This window comes from Phyllobates terribilis, unplaced genomic scaffold (assembly GCF_046119375.1).
Source record: "Phyllobates terribilis strain yellow unplaced genomic scaffold, ASM4611937v1 Scaffold_650__1_contigs__length_881393, whole genome shotgun sequence".
NCBI classification, from domain to species: Eukaryota; Metazoa; Chordata; class Amphibia; order Anura; family Dendrobatidae; genus Phyllobates; species Phyllobates terribilis.
In genome coordinates, this window is record NW_027363410.1 from 408,840 (window position 1) to 421,408 (window position 12,569).

The 12,569-nt window shown below is 46.7% G+C and overlaps 3 non-coding genes and 1 pseudogene across 3 annotated transcripts; all 4 read right to left on the reverse strand.

Moving 5' to 3' along the window:
• Positions 1 to 66: 66 nt before the first annotated feature.
• On the reverse strand, positions 67 to 257 carry LOC141234969 (U2 spliceosomal RNA). Its single transcript, XR_012300830.1, has one exon. It is a non-coding gene; the product is annotated as a U2 spliceosomal RNA (small nuclear RNA).
• A 1,115-nt stretch (positions 258 to 1,372) lies between these two features.
• LOC141235261 (U2 spliceosomal RNA) lies at positions 1,373 to 1,563 on the reverse strand. Its single transcript, XR_012301112.1, has one exon. It is a non-coding gene; the product is annotated as a U2 spliceosomal RNA (small nuclear RNA).
• A 1,115-nt stretch (positions 1,564 to 2,678) lies between these two features.
• On the reverse strand, positions 2,679 to 2,896 carry LOC141235349 (U2 spliceosomal RNA; annotated as a pseudogene).
• A 6,098-nt stretch (positions 2,897 to 8,994) lies between these two features.
• Positions 8,995 to 9,188, reverse strand: LOC141235313 (U2 spliceosomal RNA). The gene has a single exon (XR_012301162.1). It is a non-coding gene; the product is annotated as a U2 spliceosomal RNA (small nuclear RNA).
• Positions 9,189 to 12,569: the final 3,381 nt, after the last annotated feature.

A 12,569-nucleotide genomic window follows, 5' to 3' on the forward strand; every position in this document is an offset into this window, starting at 1 on the left:
CAAACAAGCAAAATGAACAAAAAACATTGAATTCAATTCTTTCTGATTTTAGAAACTGCATTAAAGAAGGGGTGCACCGGTCCTGGAGATACTGCAATACCAGGTCAATGCGTGGAGTGGACAGAGCAAGCTCTTTTTCCATCTCCCTGTTCTAAAAATCCATTTAATATATGGTCCCCAGATAGGGGACGTATCAGATATTAAACTGATAAGAACAGATACTACACTTGATCTTAGCCAAAAGGCCGAGAAGCGATAACCAGAATTGGTTTCAAACTACGGAGCCACCCAAGGATCCTGAAAAGTCCATTTGTGGAGATGAGCTCCTGGACTCCCGTTAAGAAGACATGTTGTCAACCTCTAGATCCCTTACATGCCTGCACTTTTCGGCTTGCTGCTGCTGCAATCCACGCGTTTTAGATCTGCATAACTCCACCTCTTTAAACACAGCACCTTCACCCCCTGCTGTTCCCACCCGCCTCAACACCGTTGGAAGGGAGGAGAACCAATTAAGGCGGGGGGTGGGGTGGAACGAGCAGCTGTCTACCCTTAGCAGGAGGGCTCCTGATTACATACCTCTCCTGCTGCTGCTGCTGCTGGCTGTCCAGCAGCAGACTGAAGGTGGCTGCTGCTGTGCACAGGTATATAAAGGCTCAGAGCCTATTATGACACGCGCAGCCAGCGTTCCATTGCCACATTCCATCTACTGCAGGCAGGATACCTGGCTGGCTGAATGTCGCTGAGAAGCTCACAGAGACCGCCATAAGCAACAGTTTAACAGAATGCCACAGACTAATCAACCAAACTTTTTGGGTTGGGTTCTCTTTTATAGTCTGCAGGCATTAAATGAAAGAAGTCAGTGTTCCAGAAGAAGGAGACAACGTTTCAGAAAAGGCATTGTAGCAAACCAAAAAAGAAATTTTAAGCGCAGCAGAGTAACCAGCGCACATACCTGTTAGCTCAGGTGAGTTTAAAAGGCTGCTGTTGATAACAAGGGCATTTGCTAAATAGATGGTGTGTGTGCAACAATATACTGAAAGGTCAATTATATTGTGCAGCTTATCTCACCACCTGTAGTTATTTAGGTGAAAGCTCCAAAATGCTTGCCTAATATGTCTGTTTATCCAAAAGGAAGTAAAAAGGGAGAGCTAGAAAGATAGCATTGCATCACATTACATGGCAATGCAATGCACAGTTGCTGAAGTTGAACCAAAATGAGCTTGTAATCTGGCTTCTGCAACTTTGAACATGAAAAATCTAATGAGGAGAAGAAAAGCAAAGCCAAAGAGTCCATCCCCAAATCCGACAAACAAGCAAAATGAACAAAAAACATTGAATTCAATTCTTTCTGATTTTAGAAACTGCATTAAAGAAGGGGTGCACCGGTCCTGGAGATACTGCAATACCAGGTCAATGCGTGGAGTGGACAGAGTAAGCTCTTTTTCCATCTCCCTGTTCTAAAAATCCATTTAATATATGGTCCCCAGATAGGGGACGTATCAGATATTAAACTGATAAGAACAGATACTACACTTGATCTTAGCCAAAAGGCCGAGAAGCGATAACCAGAATTGGTTTCAAACTACGGAGCCACCCAAGGATCCTGAAAAGTCCATTTGTGGAGATGAGCTCCTGGACTCCCGTTAAGAAGACATGTTGTCAACCTCTAGATCCCTTACATGCCTGCACTTTTCGGCTTGCTGCTGCTGCAATCCACGCGTTTTAGATCTGCATAACTCCACCTCTTTAAACACAGCACCTTCACCCCCTGCTGTTCCCACCCGCCTCAACACCGTTGGAAGGGAGGAGAACCAATTAAGGCGGGGGGTGGGGTGGAACGAGCAGCTGTCTACCCTTAGCAGGAGGGCTCCTGATTACATACCTCTCCTGCTGCTGCTGCTGCTGGCTGTCCAGCAGCAGACTGAAGGTGGCTGCTGCTGTGCACAGGTATATAAAGGCTCAGAGCCTATTATGACACGCGCAGCCAGCGTTCCATTGCCACATTCCATCTACTACAGGCAGGATACCTGGCTGGCTGAATGTCGCTGAGAAGCTCACAGAGACCGCCATAAGCAACAGTTTAACAGAATGCCACAGACTAATCAACCAAACTTTTTGGGTTGGGTTCTCTTTTATAGTCTGCAGGCATTAAATGAAAGAAGTCAGTGTTCCAGCAGAAGGAGACAACGTTTCAGAAAAGGCATTGTAGCAAACCAAAAAAGAAATTTTAAGCGCAGCAGAGTAACCAGCGCACATACCTGTTAGCTCAGGTGAGTTTAAAAGGCTGCTGTTGATAACAAGGGCATTTGCTAAATAGATGGTGTGTGTGCAACAATATACTGAAAGGTCAATTATATTGTGCAGCTTATCTCACCACCTGTAGTTATTTAGGTGAAAGCTCCAAAATGCTTGCCTAATATGTCTGTTTATCCAAAAGGAAGTAAAAAGGGAGAGCTAGAAAGATAGCATTGCATCACATTACATGGCAATGCAATGCAAAGTTGCTGAAGCTGAACCAAAATGAGCTTGTAATCTGGCTTCTGCAACTTTGAACATGAAAAATCCAATGAGGAGAAGAAAAGCAAAGCCAAAGAGTCCATCCCAAAATCCGACAAACAAGCAAAATGAACAAAAAACATTGAATTCAATTCTTTCTGATTTTAGAAACTGCATTAAAGAAGGGGTGCACCAGTCCTGGAGATACTGCAATACCAGGTCAATGCGTGGAGTGGACAGAGCAAGCTCTTTTTCCATCTCCCTGTTCTAAAAATCCATTTAATATATGGTCCCCAGATAGGGGACGTATCAGATATTAAACTGATAAGAACAGATTTTTTTTTTTTTTTTTTTTTTTTTTTTTAAAACCACTCAGGTTTAGATATAAGCAAACAGTTAACCAGACTTCGTCATAAGTTATACTGCCACTTCATAAACATCATTGTGGTTTCTTTATTAAAGGATTATTCAACAAAAATACAAACAAGTAATCCTATGCCAGAGAAATTTCCAGAAAAAATATCAACGGTATTTAACCATATCCTGCCACTTAAGGTATTTCCACACACCTTCAGAATCTGTTCCACCACCACCACCTTCTCTTGTATCCCACAAATAGATTACATATAGTCTTGCTAAGATCAACCTAATACAATCATTTACTGTTAAATTTACTCTTTTAAACACACACAAATTTCTCACATCCCACAAGCTCTCCTGCACACACACCATAATAAACCACATCATCCTTTCTAGGCCACGACGACTAGCACCAAAACCAAACATAGCCACTCTCCAATCAATAAACTTCACACCAGCAACCCCTTTACACAGTCCACCCACACCTTTCCACACATCATACGCAAAATTACAATCCCACATAAGGTGCCTCACCGTCTCATTCGCTCCACAACCATCCCTTGGACATACTGCAGATCTTATGAGATCTCTTTTCTTCTGAAAATCCCTCACTGGCAAAATATTATGAAGGCTCATCCATACTATATCTCGCTGTCTATTCGACACACCTTGAATGCTTAACTTCTTCCATACCCGCGCAACTTCCATAGAACGCAACCCCACCACATTACTCTCACACTCATTCACACACATCTTCCCCATCACCTTCTTAACAAACGTAAAGTCTTTCATTGCAACTACTAACAAATCATTCTTCCTCACAAACTTCTCAATCAAACCATACCACTCAGGACACTTAAAAGCAACAGGCACATTCTTATCACGCTTCACCCAATTCAGACCATACAGCATCCATCCAGCCAAATACTTACACATAAATGCCCCTTTATTATTCTTCCCAATCAAAATGACCGTAGTCTTAATAAAATGCAATGTTAGAAACACTTCAATATTCGGAAACTTCAGTCCCCCATACAAATATTGCTTAAACAAAATCTCTCTCATAAGTCTTTCCATCCTACTGCCCCAAAAAAACACAAAAATTAGTTTCTCCACTTTTTTAATTTTCCTATAGGGCACTGGAAAAATACAAGAAACATAAAGCAAAATAGGGAGAATAACAGCCTTAATAATAAGAACCTTCCCTACCAAAGACAAAGAACGTAACTTCCAAAAATTCATCTTCCGCACAATCCGCTCACCACATTCATCCCAACTCTCATAACCTTTCAAATCATCATTAAAAAAAACTCCCAACACTTTAATTGCACCATCCACACCAGCCACACCATCCATCTTAATCCTATTGTCACCAAAACATTTAAACATGCATTTGTTCCAATTCACACGAAACGCTGACGCGCCACAAAAAAAATTCAACAACAATTTTACTCTCTCCATAGAGGCCACACTCTCACTCACCACTACTACATCATCCATATATCCTAAGACTTTCACAGTCATTCCACCACTCCCCGGCACTAACAAACCACGCACCACTTTCTCTTTCCGAATCATACACAGCAGTGGCTCAATCACACACACAAATAATACCGGTGACATGGGACAACCTTGCCTCACACCAGACCTAATACACACTTTCTCACTCAAAAACCCATTCACCAGAAATTCACTCACCACCTCCCCATACAATCCTCTCACGGCACGCACAAATTTCTCCGGAAAACCCATTCTACGCAAAACCTCAAATAGAAACACATGAGACACGCGATCAAACGCCTTTTCAAAGTCAACAGCCATCACCATACACTTCTGCTTTCTTACTTTACAATCCCACAACACATCTCTTAAAAGACACAGATTATCTGTCATACATCTACCAGGCACTGCACACACTTGATCTTTACCAATCACATCAGCTATAACCACACGCATCCGACACGCCAAAATTTTACTGAATACCTTGTAATCGGCGTTCAGAAGCGTAATTGGCCTCCAATTACTCAAACACCTTTTATCCCCTTTCTTATGGATTAAGACCACCACTCCCTCCTTCATTGAACCCGCAAGCATCCCATTCTCCCACATAAACTGACACACTTCCACTAAATCCATACCCATCACTTCCCACATCATAACATATAGCTCCACAGGCAAACCATCCTTCCCAGGCGTCACATTTTTCCTTGCACCAAACACCGCTTTCTTAACTTCCTCCTCAATCACTGCCTCACGTAGACCAGAACATCCATCCTTATCCACCTTACAATCCAAAGTCTTAAGCACTTCTTCTTTCAAACTCTCATCCACCCACTTCCTGCCAAACAACTCAGCATAAAACGTGACCACTTCCTTCATTACATCCTCCCCACTCACACAAACACCATCCACATCAAAAATCTCCTCCATACCCTCCTTCTTACCATTTATTTTTTTAAAGAAATATCTTGAACACTTTTCATCTTTATCAAGATGGACCACCTTTGACCTAAAAATTATTTCCCTTCCCTTCCTCTCCAAAGTCCTCTTCAAATCCTCTCTCGCACTTCTTAACAAATCATCCACATCCACACCACACATCCTCATTTTCTCCAGCCATTCCACCCTCATCATTAAATCTTTATATTGACTCCTAACCATGGCAGCCTTTTTATAGCCCCATCGACGAAAAAACTTTTGCACTTCATACTTCATCCAATCCCACCACACCAACACACTTTCAAACTTACTCTTTTGAGATTTACACCAACTATATTTTTTCTTAAAATCATTCACAATTCTCTCATCCTCAAGCAAACTCACATTCAATTTCCACACACCTCTCCCATGCACCCGCCTTAAATCCCCTCTAAACTCACCTTTCAGGCACACATGGTCCGAAAAAGGAACTGAAAATTGAGAAAAACCATCACATATTATATTTTTAGAAAAAAACATCCTATCAATCCTAGATGTTATCCCACCCCTGTCAGCTTTATAGGTTGGTGGTGGTGGCTTCCCCAAATAAACCTCAGCAGCATCAAAAAAGAAAAAATCAGAAATAATGTTTGCCAATTTTTTTCCTGAGGCATCAACTTTCCCCTCAGTTACACAGTTAAAATCACCTGTTACTATCACAGGGATCCTACCAGGTAATTCTAAACATAATTTATCTAATAAACTTAACCTGTCTTCTTTTTTTGTAGGACCATAAATATTTATAATTTTAACTTTCCACCCCCTCCCACACACAACTGCAGAGATGCAACGACCCACCTCTATTACCTTATAATATTCAAAAACAAAATTTCTATTATTTAATACTATCCCAACTCCATCATTTTTATTCCCACTAGAGCCAGACCAGATATGCTGGCCATATGGCCAATCAGCGTCTTCCAGGGGTTCTTCTATACCACACTCCTGTAGACACATAATATCAAAAGAATGGTTATGTAAGAAGTCCAGAATCACAGATCTTCTAACTCTAGACTTTAAAAGTCTTACATTAAGGGACGCAATGTCCCAATTTGGTTTAGAGACCATTCTTTGGCTCAAAAACCAGAAACACCAGTCTCAGCAAAAAAACATGCCTTCCTTATCCTTTGTCATCCGGCGAACTCCCACTTAGCTGAAAGATAGTGGACTCCAAATTCTCCTCCAGGTAAGCCGTTGACGCAGGAGAAAGAGAAACCACTGGGTAATCCCGCTCACTCACCGGACTTGCCACGCATTGGCTACTTGATGGTTCAGACAACCGGGCCCTTTTATTCTTAGCGCGGTCCGGTTCCTCAGAAGACCTCACCCCAGTCTCAGTGAAGTCTCCTTGACCTCCAGCTCCCTCTTCATCCATACTTTCACTGCTCCAACTGAGAGCTGGGTCCCCTGGGATTTCCAAGGCTCCCTCACGTTCTTCACAAAAGGAGTCAATGAAACCCCCCTGATAGGAAGAAATGTCCATCTCAGCTGCCAGAACCTCTTCCACTCTCCCGGGCTCCACCAGTAGGTCAGCAGACGCCCTCACTGGAGCAGTCTCCACACGCTGTTCCACTACCTTCACCCTGGAAGAAACTGCGGCCTCAGGTGCCACACTCTTAGGCCTCGGAGAGTTCGAGACCACCTCAGAGTATGCCCTTGCCTTGCCCTCGTTCGCACGACGAGTACAATCCTTAAAGGCATGCCCCTCCATGCCACAAGCATTGCAAACAATTGGATTGGTACAGTCCTTAGCAACATGCCCACTTTGGTTGCACTTGGAGCAAACAGGCACAGCAGTACAAACCTCTTGTAAGTGTCCGTACTTCTTACATTTCCTGCAAAAAACTGGGGCCTCAGGAAAGAAGAGAATACCCCTATCTCTCCCGATAGAGAAACTTTGGGGAGGGTAATGAACACCTCCAGGCTCCGAAGAACTTTCCCCAAATCTGACAAAATATCTGTATTTGCCAGTCCATAAGTTCTCCTCGTTCATGATTTTGTGACTGTTGCTCACAAAGTCACAATGCCTCTTAAGAAAAGTCGCAATGTCATGTTCGTGCACAAAGGGATTATACATAAATATGACTAGGGGAACATCACCTTTGGAGTACAAGACTGTAAAAGTCAAACCATGCAAGGTTGGATTCTTCTCCTGCTCCCTCAACTTCTTATACAGGTTCCGGCAAGCCGCCATAGATTGCAACACCAAGACATACCGTCCTTCTTTCCGGGATTCCTGCAGGCAGACGATGTTTTCTCTTGTCACTTCCAGGATTTTGAAGATCACCTCGTGCACCATATACGACAGATTGAAACGCTCTCTGACAGCAGCATCAACTTCAATGCGGAATGCATTGCGAACCCGATTGTCATCGGTCCCAGCATAGCGTATCTTCACGCCCATTATGATCACTCTCTCGTTCCTCCTCGTTCTCCCCCTAAAGAAGCAACCGGCTTAAGCCATCAAGATGGCGATGCCGGAAGGCCAAGGGAAAACACTCAAGGACCCCAGACAAGACACTTGGTCTTAGCCAAAAGGCCGAGAAGCGATAACCAGAATTGGTTTCAAACTACGGAGCCACCCAAGGATCCTGAAAAGTCCATTTGTGGAGATGAGCTCCTGGACTCCCGTTAAGAAGACATGTTGTCAACCTCTAGATCCCTTACATGCCTGCACTTTTCGGCTTGCTGCTGCTGCAATCCACGCGTTTTAGATCTGCATAACTCCACCTCTTTAAACACAGCACCTTCACCCCCTGCTGTTCCCACCCGCCTCAACACCGTTGGAAGGGAGGAGAACCAATTAAGGCGGGGGGTGGGGTGGAACGAGCAGCTGTCTACCCTTAGCAGGAGGGCTCCTGATTACATACCTCTCCTGCTGCTGCTGGCTGTCCAGCAGCAGACTGAAGGTGGCTGCTGCTGTGCACAGGTATATAAAGGCTCAGAGCCTATTATGACACGCGCAGCCAGCGTTCCATTGCCACATTCCATCTACTGCAGGCAGGATACCTGGCTGGCTGAATGTCGCTGAGAAGCTCACAGAGACCGCCATAAGCAACAGTTTAACAGAATGCCACAGACTAATCAACCAAACTTTTTGGGTTGGGTTCTCTTTTATAGTCTGCAGGCATTAAATGAAAGAAGTCAGTGTTCCAGCAGAAGGAGACAACGTTTCAGAAAAGGCATTGTAGCAAACCAAAAAAGAAATTTTAAGCGCAGCAGAGTAACCAGCGCACATACCTGTTAGCTCAGGTGAGTTTAAAAGGCTGCTGTTGATAACAAGGGCATTTGCTAAATAGATGGTGTGTGTGCAACAATATACTGAAAGGTCAATTATATTGTGCAGCTTATCTCACCACCTGTAGTTATTTAGGTGAAAGCTCCAAAATGCTTGCCTAATATGTCTGTTTATCCAAAAGGAAGTAAAAAGGGAGAGCTAGAAAGATAGCATTGCATCACATTACATGGCAATGCAATGCACAGTTGCTGAAGTTGAACCAAAATGAGCTTGTAATCTGGCTTCTGCAACTTTGAACATGAAAAATCCAATGAGGAGAAGAAAAGCAAAGCCAAAGAGTCCATCCCAAAATCCGACAAACAAGCAAAATGAACAAAAAACATTGAATTCAATTCTTTCTGATTTTAGAAACTGCATTAAAGAAGGGGTGCACCGGTCCTGGAGATACTGCAATACCAGGTCAATGCGTGGAGTGGACAGAGCAAGCTCTTTTTCCATCTCCCTGTTCTAAAAATCCATTTAATATATGGTCCCCAGATAGGGGACGTATCAGATATTAAACTGATAAGAACAGATTTTTTTGATTGAATATATCTTTTATTAGCACAAAAAATAAGTTAACAGACAGTGTACAGTGCCGCAGCCCAGTACACACAGAATTCTACATCATATTTACATAGCATGAGGATACGACGCACTAACTAGACACATCACACCCCTATGCTACACAAAACACTCAATCTGAAAGAAAAGCATGTCAATCAATACAGTACGACGAACCGTGATAAGGGATGGGGATTGGGAAAAAGGGGATGGGGAGGGGAAAATCACAGGCCCGAAGCTTTATTGAAAGACAAGACACATAAGGGGAGAGGGGGAGGAGGGGTTTAGTCCTCGTCCTCGTCCTCCGGACCGTCCATGATGGAATAGTCTCTGAGCAGGCTGTGGATCAGCCTGCGGCAGTCCTGGATGGACATCCTCTCCCTCCTCAAGATGAGCCGGTTCCTGGCGACCCAAACGGCATCCTTGAAGCAGTTCATAAGGCGCCAAGCCTCCTGGATGGCTCCGACGGTATGAACCCCAGGGAAGAGTCCGTAAAGCACAGAATGGTGCGATAGGCTCGCCCTGGGGACAGAGTTCCTCAGGTCGTCCTCAAGTGCAGTCAATAGGCGCTGTGCAAATCCGCAGTCCCAAAAAGTGTGCAAAGATGTTTCCTCCACGAAGGGGCACCTTGGGCAGTACCGGGTCTTGCACAGGTTCCGGGCATGCATGAATGACCGGACGGGCAGTCCGCCCTGAATCGCCATCCACGACAAGTCCTTGTGCCCGTTGGTCAGCCTGTCAGACGACACATTTGTCCACACAGTCTCCAGCGTGTCCTGGTGAAGTCCTGTGATGTTCTCCACGTCATCCTTGGCTCTGATTAGCTTGTGGATAGTTTTGGGCTTCCACAAGTCGGGCTTGAGTCCCTCCAGTTGATGCTCCCCCACAAATCGAACGACGTCTCCGTAGAACCATGGCGTCGTCCAGTTGTAGGGGAAGGAGCTGTCCCACTTGTCCCAGCCGAGTCGCCTCCAAAGAGGAAGCAGGAAGAAGCGAGACATGGACCTGCCCGCGGAGCCATTCTTGACTTGCAAAGTCCGGCGGACACAATCACACACAAAAGAGGATCGCAGGAGGGTGGGGATATCTGGAACGCCCTTCCCACCCTTGCGAGGCTCCTTGTACATGACGGCCCGCCTGACTCTGTCCATCTTGGATCCCCAGACAAAGTGAAACACTGTCCTGGTAATGGCCCTGCACACAGTGACGTGTGGGGGCCAGGCCTGCGCCGTGTACTGCAAGACGGGCAGGACCTCATTACGCAGGATGAGTGCCTTACCCTCACAAGTGAGGTGTCTGAGGCTCCAGAGTCCGATCCGTTGCTTCACCTTGGCCAAGCGTTCTTGCCAGGACTTGAGGGCCGCTCCTTCCTTCCCGAACCAGACTCCCAGCACCTTGAGGAAATCCGGTTGAATGTTGAAGGTTAAGGGGGCGGAGGAGGCCGGCTGCCAATCCCCGAAGAGCATGGCTTCCGACTTCCTGCAGTTGACTTTGGCCCCTGAAGCCCGGCCGAACCTCTCACACGTCTGGACGAGGGCGTCGACTGAACCACGATCAGCGCAGAAGACGGTGACGTCGTCCATGTAGAGCGAGCACTTGACCTCGTGTCGTCCCGGACCCGGTGCGGTGATCCCTCTGATCTCTCCATTCTGCCGGATAGCCTCTGCGAAGAGTTCTATAACACAAACAAAAAGAAGAGGTGATAGAGGGCAGCCTTGTCTGACCCCAGAGAGGACAGGGAAGGGGTCAGTCTTCCAGCCGTTCACCAACACCGAGCTGTGGATATCAAAATACATCAGACGGACATACGAACAAAACATGTTACCCAAACCTAACCGGTGCAGAGCTCGGCCCATGAACTCGTGGGAAACCCGGTCGAAGGCCTTCTCCTGATCCAAGGAGACCAGGGCCGCGTGTGCGCGGCGGACCTTGATGTACTCGACCGTGTCCCGCACGAGAGCGAGGCTGTCTGCGATGCGACGTCCAGGGATGCCGCAGGTCTGGTCCGGGTGGATGATCCGTCCGATGACCGTCTTAAGTCGTGTCGCCATCGTCTTGGCCAGGATCTTGTAGTCCACGTTGAGCAGAGTGATGGGACGCCAATTCCTCAGGTCGCACCTCTCTCCCTTCCGCTTGTACAGGATCGTGACCATTCCTTCCCTCAAAGATGGAGGCATTCTACCCTCCACCACCATCTCCTCGTACAGGTCCAACAGGTCCGGACAGATGAGGTCTCCCAGCGCTACATAGAGCTCCGCTGGAAGACCATCACTGCCCGGGGTCCTGCCGGTCCTAAAGGATTTAGCGGCAGAGAGCAATTCGCCCACCATCAGAGGTTTGTCCAAGGCTGCCGTGCCTGCAGGATCAAGATGGTTAGTGATACCTGACAGGAACTTATCAGCAGCGTCGGGGTCGGTAGTCTTGTGGGAGTAGAGTTCGCTGTAGAAGTCGCTGACGACCCTCATCACGTCCTCCTTCCCACGTCGCATGTTTCCGCTCTCGTCTCGCAGCTCGTTCAGGGGCGTGTGACCGGCATGAAGTTTCCTGAAAAAGAATGAGTTACATTTCTCACCCTTCTCCAGATTCTCCACTTTGGAACGGAAGATGATTCGCTTGGACTCCTCCTCAAAGTGCCTTTTCAGGCTCTTCTTGGTCTCCTCCAGCTCCTCCCTCACGTCCCAGCCGCAGTGAAGAAGGTCCTGCAGCGACCGCAGCTCGCGCTGCAGCCCTCTGAAGTCCCTCCTCTTCTCACACGCCTGTTGTCGACCCTTGGCCTGAAAGAAACAGCGAAACTCAAGTTTAACATATTCCCACCAATCAGAGACTGTTTGGAAGCTACCCTTGTAGGACTGCCACATTGCGTAGGCTGCTCTCAGCTCCTCCACGACTTCATCCTGAGCCAGCAGAGCACAATTCAGCTTCCAGGAGCCGGGGCCGGACGGAAAACCGTCGCCGAGGACACCTTGTAAGTGAATGGCTCTGTGGTCGGAGAAGAAGCAGGAGACCATCGAGTGCCTACTCTGCCTGACTGCCCGAGAGGTGAACACAAAGTCAATCCTGGAGCGGAGTGAGCCATCGGGTCGGCTCCACGAATAGTTCGTGGAGCCTCTCCCCATGGAGCCCACCACGTCCTGAAGAGAGGCCTCGGTTACCATCTCGATGAGCAGCTTGGACGTGATGTCCAACTTGGCAGATGTGCCAGAACTACGACCGTCCTCCTCGATGGGGCAGTTGAAATCCCCGGCCATCACTAAGGTCCTGGTGGTGGCAAGCTGAAGCCGCAGGGTCTGGAAAAGCTCCAAACGCTCATTCTTCAGTGGGGACGCATACACGTTGATGAACCTGACAGGTTCTCCCGCCCAGTTGCCATCTACAACAAGAGCCCTGCCGCAGA